Source organism: Eucalyptus grandis, chromosome 3 (assembly GCF_016545825.1).
Source record: "Eucalyptus grandis isolate ANBG69807.140 chromosome 3, ASM1654582v1, whole genome shotgun sequence".
Taxonomy (NCBI): domain Eukaryota; kingdom Viridiplantae; phylum Streptophyta; class Magnoliopsida; order Myrtales; family Myrtaceae; genus Eucalyptus; species Eucalyptus grandis.
In genome coordinates, this window is record NC_052614.1 from 40,630,181 (window position 1) to 40,640,225 (window position 10,045).

General features: G+C 39.3%; 1 pseudogene; it reads left to right on the top strand.

Annotated features, from left to right (window-relative positions):
• The first annotated feature begins 7,057 nt into the window (after window positions 1-7,057).
• On the top strand, window positions 7,058-8,947 carry LOC120291459 (annotated as a pseudogene).
• Window positions 8,948-10,045: the final 1,098 nt, after the last annotated feature.

A 10,045-nucleotide genomic window follows, 5' to 3' on the forward strand; every position in this document is an offset into this window, starting at 1 on the left:
GCTCAAGCAAATGGCTTTGCATGCTTTGCTTCTTTTTTCTTTCAAAAGACATGGGGAGAGAAAACGCCACTCAACTTTAAGTTTCTCATGAGGGCTGTACATGATTTGCTTCTTTTCTCTTTTGCTTCTTTTTAAAATCCTTACGAACATTTAGAGTAAATGAGTGTTTGGCGACAATAATGGAACAAAAATATGAAGTAAGTTTGTCTAAATTTAAACGCAAGTTCATATTTGATGGATTTATAGGTCAGTAAGTTATGCATACCTAAGTGGTGAAGTCTTAGAAAATATTTTCCTTATCGAACATTAGAAAATATTTTCTGAAACATTTTCAGATTTTAGCCAAACCATTTTCCGCGAAACGAACAGAACCAAAAACAATTGTTTTATTCGTGTTTTTCCCTTGGAGTTTGGAGAATGTGTAAACAAGTTATACAATGATTTTTCATCCTTTTGTTAATTGACAAATTTTCAAAAACTAGTTTCTCTTTTAAAAATTCATGACATTTGAAAATATACAAAAATTTTACAATATGCATCTAAGGCAGGTACGTTTGTTTCTTTTATTTGTTGATGCAACTTTATGGAATTTTATGTAATATTCCAATGTGCTTAGAGACATTTTCAAATAGAATATCGTTTTAAATATATCATGAACAATTACTCTATAATAGTTAATGAGATATGACATTGAGATTGGCACACATTATTTACTAGATAAATAATGTGTTATGGTCTAATTGATCATTCTAATGTGATTGATTGTAATAGGCATGCTTTTAAAGGTCTATTTTATTGTGAATATTTCATTTTTTTGGGCGGGGAGTACTTTTATGGAAGCAATATTTCTATGACTGTTGCAAAATTATTTGCACATAACCTAAACTAAAACTTTAAGAAAACAAAGGCTAAAATAAGACAGAAGACGAAACTTGACCTTTCGATTGTCCTTGTCTCTAAAATTGGAATATGTGGCTATTCTCAAGAATAACGGTGACCGTCAGGCTAGTGGCACCCTGCTTTTTTTTTTTTTTTTTAGCCCCGTACAATCAATTTTCATGAATATGATTAAAAGTAAATTAAATACTAGAATATAAATAATTACGAATAAAAAATATTGTCATCTACTATCCATTTATTTTGCGGAAAATGTGGATTTTTTGGAAAATATCTTTTAAGAAGTCATTTTCCAGGAAAAATGTAATTACTCTCTAGTGTTTGGGTAATATCTAAAAATGAAGTGGAAAATATTTTTTGCCGTTTGGTAAGATTTTTTTTCCCTCTATACACTCTTTTTCATTTAAATTATTTTTCAAAATTGATTTTTCTTCATTTTTATTTTTTGAAAAATCGATTATTAAATTTTTTTTTCTTTTCCTTTTCTTTGTTTTCCACTTCTTCTTTATTGGCCAGTTATAGACTACAACAACGGTTAGTGACCAGCCATAGGCAAGCCTCCAGCTCGCCGACGAGCACGAGGCTCACACCTTTGGTGAGCACAAGCTCACCGCTCACTAGATCGACGAGCGCGAACATCGAGCTTGAGGCTCATCAATTTGGCCACCGGCGAGCTCAAGCATGATTGCCGCAATGGCCAACTTCCTCGGCTATGGCATCCATGACCTCGAGCTGACCAAGGTGCACTCCAAGTCGGAGCTCCCAAACCTCCGCGTGAAGACCAGCTCCAAGTCCATCATCGTAATCAAGGACATCGACGGCTTGGTCAATCTCTCCAACCGGTCCAAGGTGCCCCAAGTCGTGACGCCTCCGAGCCACTACGACCCCAGCGTGCCTGACTCCACGCGCGGTGAGGACGGGAACAACAACACCATCGCCTTCTGGGGGCTGCTCAACTTTCCCGATGGCCCGTGGTTGTGCTACGGGAGCGAGAGGATCTTCGTATACACCACCAACCACTTTGAGAAGCTCGACCCAGCATTGCTCGAGAGCAGCCACATGGACATCCAAATCTGCACGAGCTAATATTAAGCGCTCCGCATTCGTGTCTTACTATAAAATAAGATAGGATTTTCCACTTGGTTTTGTTCTTTTGGATGAGGGGGTCCCACATCTTGTGTCGTGTTAGGCGCAGTTTTGGAGATGTTGCAATGGGCATTATGCGATCATAGGTCAATTATCTTATTAAGAAAAGAATGCTGCTCTTTTATCTTAAGTATGGGAATGCTATTTCTTAGTTAATTTTCATTGCCAACAAGCCAAGCGTACATTTATCTTTTGTAGAAATAGAAATTAGTAGCAAAAGAACAAAAAAAATTATAATAAATAATAATAAAATAAACAAATAAATAAATAACAAATAAGAAATGATAAATAAAGATGGAGCCCGACCCCTCTCTCTCTCTCTAGATGTTCAAATTCAAAGTTCATCAGCTACATACAATCCATACCAAAATGTTCCCTAAACTAGACATCTAGCATGTACTTGCCCATGAGAAAGAGTACACCTTCGGTTGATAGGCCCCAGGAAAATCAACAAAAGGCAAAGGGCTTCTGAAAAAGTTTTGTGATATCGAGTGAAGGGGGGGAGGGGGCTCACTTGTTTGATGATTGATGTATGTGTAAATTTCAAGTGTGAAATTTTTGTAAAGAGACTAGATTGTAATATAAGGCCCATTTATTTAGCCTGCATATTTTATTATCCAAGCCCTTGACCCAGCCCATGTCTCCCATATACCAAGCTCAGCCCATCTTCATGTGGTGTATGTATATAAAATTCAGTCCCTAACTTACTGTTCGCAAACTGTTTAGTATGTGCAGTCAACTTCAAAATTTTGTTTTGGAAAAATTGTAAACTTAAATTGAGATCCGTAAAATGTTATAACTTCGCAACACCCTAAACTGTCATACGCATGCATGTGCAGCCCGACAACTCCTCAATCGAATGCAGCAACTTAGAATTGACATAAATCCGAAATTCATGCCATAACTTCGACAATTCCTTCAATTAGATGAATAAAGGTTTTGAGTACTTAATAGGTGTTGTAAAATGATGTTAAATCAGCTTGATGAGTCGTCTGGATCATGAATGTGAGAAAACTCTCTCTCTCTGGTGGACAAGCTCCCTTCTTTGGTAATGTGATTCTTCTTCCTCTTACAATCATGCATGATATGTTGAAGAGAAAAATAAAGGTGGACCGTGCTTGGTTTATAGGAGGCACAGGCTGGGGTGAGGGCATTGATTGTTAAATATGTGGGCTGCATTAATGGGCCCTATATTATAAGATTTGACCTCGAAGCTTGCAGCCGCCATGGCTAGATTTTTTTTTTTTTTTTTTTTTTTTTTTTTTTTTTTCGGTCGAAACCATGGCTAGATTTGGTAGGTGGTCAAGTAAGGGTCACGCCGCCAGAGGTCTACGTGGCAGTGGGCAGCTATGGCGAGTACTAAGGAAGCTTTGGCCGAGCAATCCAGGTTGAAGAGATGAACAGTACTTGAAATTTCCATTTATTTTCTTAGCTAATTTAAAAAAAAAAAAACAAAACTAGTAAAAACCATAAATATAACAAATAATATACTCTGCCATGTTATTAAGCCTTGGAACAAGATCCTGTGAGCTAAGCTCTAATCTAAACATGCAATTATCTCTAATTTAAATGATGCAAACTTCCTAACTAGTCAAAAACATAGTATAACAAAACATGAATCAAATGGAAACTGTGACATACAACTCTAAACTAAATGCAACTCTCATTTTTTTCTTATTATCTTTTAATTTATCAGTTTCTTAATTATTTTTATTCACGGTAAAAATGATTTAAAGCCCAATTATGCTAATTGCATATCGGAAAGTCGTAATCTAAATGCTATGCTTATCATCAATTCAAATGCAATGCAATCGTGTGAATATGGCTTAAAATTAATGCAAACACGTAATGGGGATGCCTTGGAACCATCGAGACCCCCTAAGGCGACCATGGGACACCTCCCGAAGTTTTTCAACTGCTCCCCACCAAGCTTGAATCAACAGTGACTCGGCGATCAAAACCTAGTCAGTCATGATTCGGCAATTAGACTTGAACCAAACGGGGTCTAGCATTTGATAGGTCGGCTCTTGGGCATTCATTAGTCAAAATTTTAATTGCCAAGTCTGAGGTCATTAAACTTCAACGTCTCTAGTTTATGTCCAGAAGAAATTTGACGGAAGAAAAAATGGCTACAAGACATCGAGAGATTGAAGTGATAACGTTTTTTCCCAATTAGGGTCGAATCTTAACATTATCAACAAATTCCATTTCTTAGACAATTTTCTTAAAAGCGCATATTTAAATTTATCGGCGAAATTTAGATGTCAACATGGTCTTTATATAACATTCAAAGGGCATCGTTACATTGGCAGAAACTTCCATCCTTTTCATTTTATAAAAAAGAAGAAAAATATGTTACCATAGTACTCAAAGATTGAACTATTGGTATGGTATTAGAGACCAATTTGAACTATTGGTATGGTATTAGAGACCAATTTCGTAACGCTCATTCTCAATTGATTATTAATTTTAGCTTTCGAATCATTCTTCTTCTTCTTTTTGGCCTTTTTTATTACACAAAACGTGTGACGACAAAACAAATCTCCCATCATAATTCCAAAAAGTCCAATGATTTGAGCTTTTAGACCGATGACGGTCCCATTTTGATATATTTATTTATTCACTAAATAACTTCTTATTGCCGAACTTTCTTTCACATGTCAGACAGAAGAGAGCAAGAACAGAATTTCTTACTCTTTTATAAATGACCTACTAAACTCAGCAATTAGCTCTTTGATAGCATGCTCGAGATTACATGTTCATCGTCATCAAACATCAAGCACTGGTTTCGTTGTTCGATCAAAGACGCCTATAGAATTCACCGAAATAATTTTATTTTATTTTTATACAAAAACACCGACTCCCATTTCTCTGATGATAAAAGCCTCAAATTGAACTGGCCCAAGCGTCACTATCAAGGGGAAATGAGTTCTTCCCCACCACAAAATGACCCGCTCCCAAGATCTAACGGTTAGGGCCGAGCATCATTCCGACAAAATCCGCCCAGAAAAATTCCCCAAAATACTCCAACTCGCACGCGAAATCGAGCTCGATCGAGTTGCATTTTCCTTTGATCCGCCAATCGGAAAGCGAAACCACTCGGGCGTCCGCTAAACGAAGAAAGCAACGCCTAAACGAAGAAAGCAACACCAACGCCACAACTCCAATTCAACATTTTCCTCGTCACTTTGTCCAACTCAGTCATATAAAGGTGATAAAAACGGCCCTCAAAATACCTTTACTTTGAATTTTTCGTCGAAAATCTCGGTATGTCGAAAAATCTTCGGAGGATGAGTTGATGTTCCTAAAAAGACTCATAACATAACAGAACTTTCGATTTCTGAAATCAGGTTCAATTTCGCTGTTAATTTTAATCTGGCGCGATTTTAGTGTAACATAATCTATCGAGTAGCTTTTAGGAATTTTTAGTGCATTTGACCTGTGGTTAATTATATTCAAGTCACAATGTACATTTTGACACATTGACTTCTTTGTCGAGAAAATATCGAGATTTAAAAAATGGACACGAAGTACCAAAAATGACAGAAAAATTGGTCTAGTGCCAATTGACAAAAATTTTACAATTAGATAGAATCACCGCACACTAACCACATACATTTGTCGAGATAGAGAGAGAGAGAGAGAGGAGGGTGTGGTATTGTTGCTTTGATAGAGAGAGAAGGAGAGAAGAAGCGGCGCAAATTGAGGATGGAGAAAATCAAGGGAGGAAGCTACTTTAGTTGATAATTGATGGGGATCCGATGATAAGATTGACATTTCTGAGCATAAGCAATAAATTTCTAAATTATATATATATATATATATTGCTGATAGATTTTTGCATTGGAACTTGGCATTTTTATAGTTCAAAGGATTTTTATCAATTTTTAGGGTTCGATTTTGAAAGAGTTTATTCATAAAGTTTTTCATAATATCTTGAAATTTAACATAGTCAAATTTTAGATCAAACGAACGAGTTTTGAATATCGAACCAAGCTGGTTTTGGAAAACATAATTTCTGAATACGGACAGTTTTGGTAGCGATTTAAGTGATTCTTGCTCCTATAATATTAGATTCTTTTTTTCCCCTCTCATTGTTTGATGGAATTTTTGTATCAGCCTAAAAGAAAATAAATATCTTATGATTTATTTTTATCAACTAATGAAGATCTCCTTTTTCCTTTTCGGGGGAAACTTATGTTAACTTACAAATAAAGGTTGAATGATTAACAAAAAAAAGCAAAGAAAAGAAAAATATTTGGCCTTTTATTAGGGGTAATTCTATTAAAAATTCATAACTTTAGATCATATTCTAATTCTATCCCAATTTTTTTACTTCATATCTAAGTTTGTCCTCCGTTATATTTCCATTTAATTTCATCGTTAAAATATAATGTGTCTCGTGTCCTTGGCATGGTTCTTAGCGAACCATTTGGCTTGTTGGCTTGTTGTGGTTCTTTCTTGGCATGGAGGCGCGAAGAAAGAAAAAGAAGAAAAAAAACAAAAAAAATAAAGACAATGAATAGAGACGAAAATCTCACAATGAATTTATTCCAAATGTTAAAAATTGCTACGTTGGAGAACCGACAGCGATTTTGGACCGCCAAGTTAATGGGACAAATTCGAAACTATAATGAAAATAGGCGATTTCTTTCTTCTACACACAAAAAAAAATGGTGCGATCCAAACGAAATTATGAATAGTCCTAAAATTGAGGATTTTTATTTCTAAAATTAGGTCTTTTATCGGAGCACTTAAGTAAGTGACAAAAGAAAAAAATTGAGAAATATTGATAAAATGCAATAATAAAAAGATCTGTTGTCAGTCAGAATTTCCACGGACGGGAGGGGTCAAGCTCATGACACCCCCTGGGATTTAGCCACTTGTGAGGCTGTGAGCCACACACGTTTTTACTTCATTGAAACATCCGACCCGACCAAATCGACCCGACCCGATCCCTCTATAAATATCTTCCTTTCCTCTGGAGGTCATCGTTTCCTCTTTCGACACTCGGAGATATCCAAGAAAATCTCAGCCTCGACACTCAAACGGAGATGGCAGAAAGGAAGGAGTCTTGGACATCTCTGGCCTCCCTCCTCGGCACCCTGGCCTTCTGCCAGGCCTTCCTCCGGCTGGTGTTCCCGCCGGAGCTCCGTCCCGCTTCCCTCAAGTTCCTCACCCGGGCCCTCCGCTGCTTCTCCTCCTACTGCTACTTCGACGTCGCCGAGATGGACGGCGTCAACACCAACGAGCTCTACAACGCCGTTCACCTCTACCTCGGCTCCTTCGCCTCCACCTCCGCCTCCGCCAGCTGCCTCTCCCTCACCCGCGCCCGCAACTCCAGCGTCACCACCTTCGGCCTCTCCAAAAACGACTCCATCGCCGACGTTTTTGACGGCGTCGCCGTCCAGTGGGAGCACGCGGTGACGCCGCGCCAGTCCCAGCCATCCTCGTGGCGGTCCGTCGTCCCCGAAGAGAAGCGCGGCTTCACGCTCCGGATCAAGAAGCGCGACAAGCACCTCATCCTCAATTCCTACCTGGACCACATCATGGACAAGGCCAACGACATCCGCCGCAACAACCAAGAACGCCTCATTTATACTAATTCGCGCGGCAGCGAGTCCCGGGGCCGCCCTTGGGAGGCGGTGCCGTTCAAACACCCGAGTACCTTCGACACGTTGGCCATGGACCCGGAGAAGAAGAGGGACATCATGGAGGACCTCCGCGACTTCGCGGCTGGGCAGGCCTTCTACCAGAGGACGGGCCGGGCCTGGAAGCGGGGCTACCTGCTCTACGGCCCTCCTGGGACGGGAAATCGAGCATGATTGCAGCCATGGCCAATTTCCTCGGCTATGACATCTACGACCTCGAGCTGACCGAGGTGCCCTCCAACACCGAGCTCCGGAAGCTCCTCATGAAGACCAGCTCAAAATCCATCATTGTCATCGAGGACATCGACTGCTCAGTCAATCTGTCGAACAGGTCGAAGGCGCCCAAAGCCCCCCCTCCTCAGAGCTACTCTGCTCCTGACGCCTCCAATGCTGCGTCTGGTGGTAAGGACTGGAACAACACACGATGACCCTATCGGGACTGCTCAACTTCACCGACGGCCTGTGGTCGTGCTGTGGGAGCGAGCGGATCTTTGTGTTCACCACCAACCACATCGACAAGCTCGACCCGGCATTGCTCCGGAGCGGCCGGATGGACATGCACATCTGCATGAGCTACTGCTCCTACCCGGCGCTCGAGATTTTGCTCCACAATTACTTGGGTAGCGAGGGCGAGGACCTCAGCGAGGCGGCGGCGAGCGAGCTCCGAGAGGCAGTCGAGAAGGCCAAGATGACGCCGGCGGACATAAGCGAAGTCCTGATCAAGAAACGGAGGAACAGAGAGAAAGCAGTGAGCGAATTGCTGGAGGTGATGAAGGCGAGAACAGAGGGGAACGAGGAGTACGGAGGACTGAGAGAGAAATTCGAGTCGAACGGGGATGAAGAAGAGGAGCAAGAGAAGAGGGCTCTGGAGAGCCCCAAAGAAGTCAGCGACCGTGAAAACGATTCTTGCCAGAAAGTGGAGGACCAAGAAGAGAAGAAGGCAAATTGAGAGGGAAAATTAATTTGTCCTTTCCTTTGGAAACCCTCTTAATTCGTGTCTTATCATGTCTTATTAAAGCCCCTATGACTCGGCAAAAATTTGTAAGCTCATACGATGTATTGTGTTTATGCACTTTTGTGGGTATTTGCTGTTCTGTTCTTCTGGGGATGGCCGGCCAAATCCATGTTTGCATTAGGCGCCCCACTTTAGGGATGTTGCAATGTGCATAGTGTGATTTTGGGTCAATTATCTTTGTTAATGTGGAAAAAGTACAAGTGAAAGTAAATAAAATGTGTGTTGTCAGATTGCTTCACGCTGTCCAATTTCCATTTATCTCGACTTTCTATTGCTGTAGTGTAGTCGTCCATTGCGCTGATTGTTGATATGAGTTTCTCTACAATGCATGAGTGATTGGGTAGGGTGAGTTTATTTATTATTTAATGGACTTTTATTTTAGAAATATGTCTTGCTTGCGGTGAAAACATCAGTCATGTCATGCCTTGCATTAGGAGATCACATTTTCTTTTCTCATTAGAAATCAAAAGAAATATTCATTCTTCATGTTTAAGCATAGCCATTGATTAGTATAGATTACTTCTTAATCGGTTAAAGCCATTATAGGCAATTCCTTATTTTAAATCATAAAAAGAAAATACAAAAAATAATTAGCATTGCATTGTTAGGTCATTTTTAGTGAAAGTCATTAGGTGTCCTAAAATTTAATCTTCATTTCTGTAAGAAAAGAAAATACAAAATCTCTTAGCAAGTTTAAATAATAGGATCGTTTCATAATTAACCATATTTCATGTCATTGGAGTTGCGTATAGGTTGCGTGTATGTTAAAAAATAATGAAAATAACAAAAATAAAGGGGAAAGAAGAAAATTTTCACTCTCACGCTTCTCATTTATAAGTTTTGACCTTTTTGTGAGTGATGATGGAATGCCCCTCTTCTCGCCGGCGTCACTCCACTGCCCCACAGGGTTAAAGTTGTGATTTTTTATTTTTTATTTTTGCTTCTTTCCACCTCTCGTAGGCGTCGCTTGTGAGTTATCTATTTTGGTCACATTTTTCATGACGAATTTAGTTATTTCATTTTCTTTTGGTCGTACTTTGAGAGTTCTTGTCTCGGATTTTCATTTTTCTCGAACCTTGTTTTGTAGAGGAGCTCAAGCCAATCTATATCATGAACTTCGAACTCAGTCTGAGACTATAAGAAATCTCATTAATTTCCGACAAATGTAAGAAAATAGGACATGTTCCTTCAAATTTACTCTTTGTGTTTGCAATTTTTGAATTTCTCATTCAATCTCTATCAAATTAAAACAATAAATGATATTAACAAATGTTGGAATAACATTTTTCGTATAAATTAATTTTGTACTCTTTTTATTATTATTTATTTATTTTTG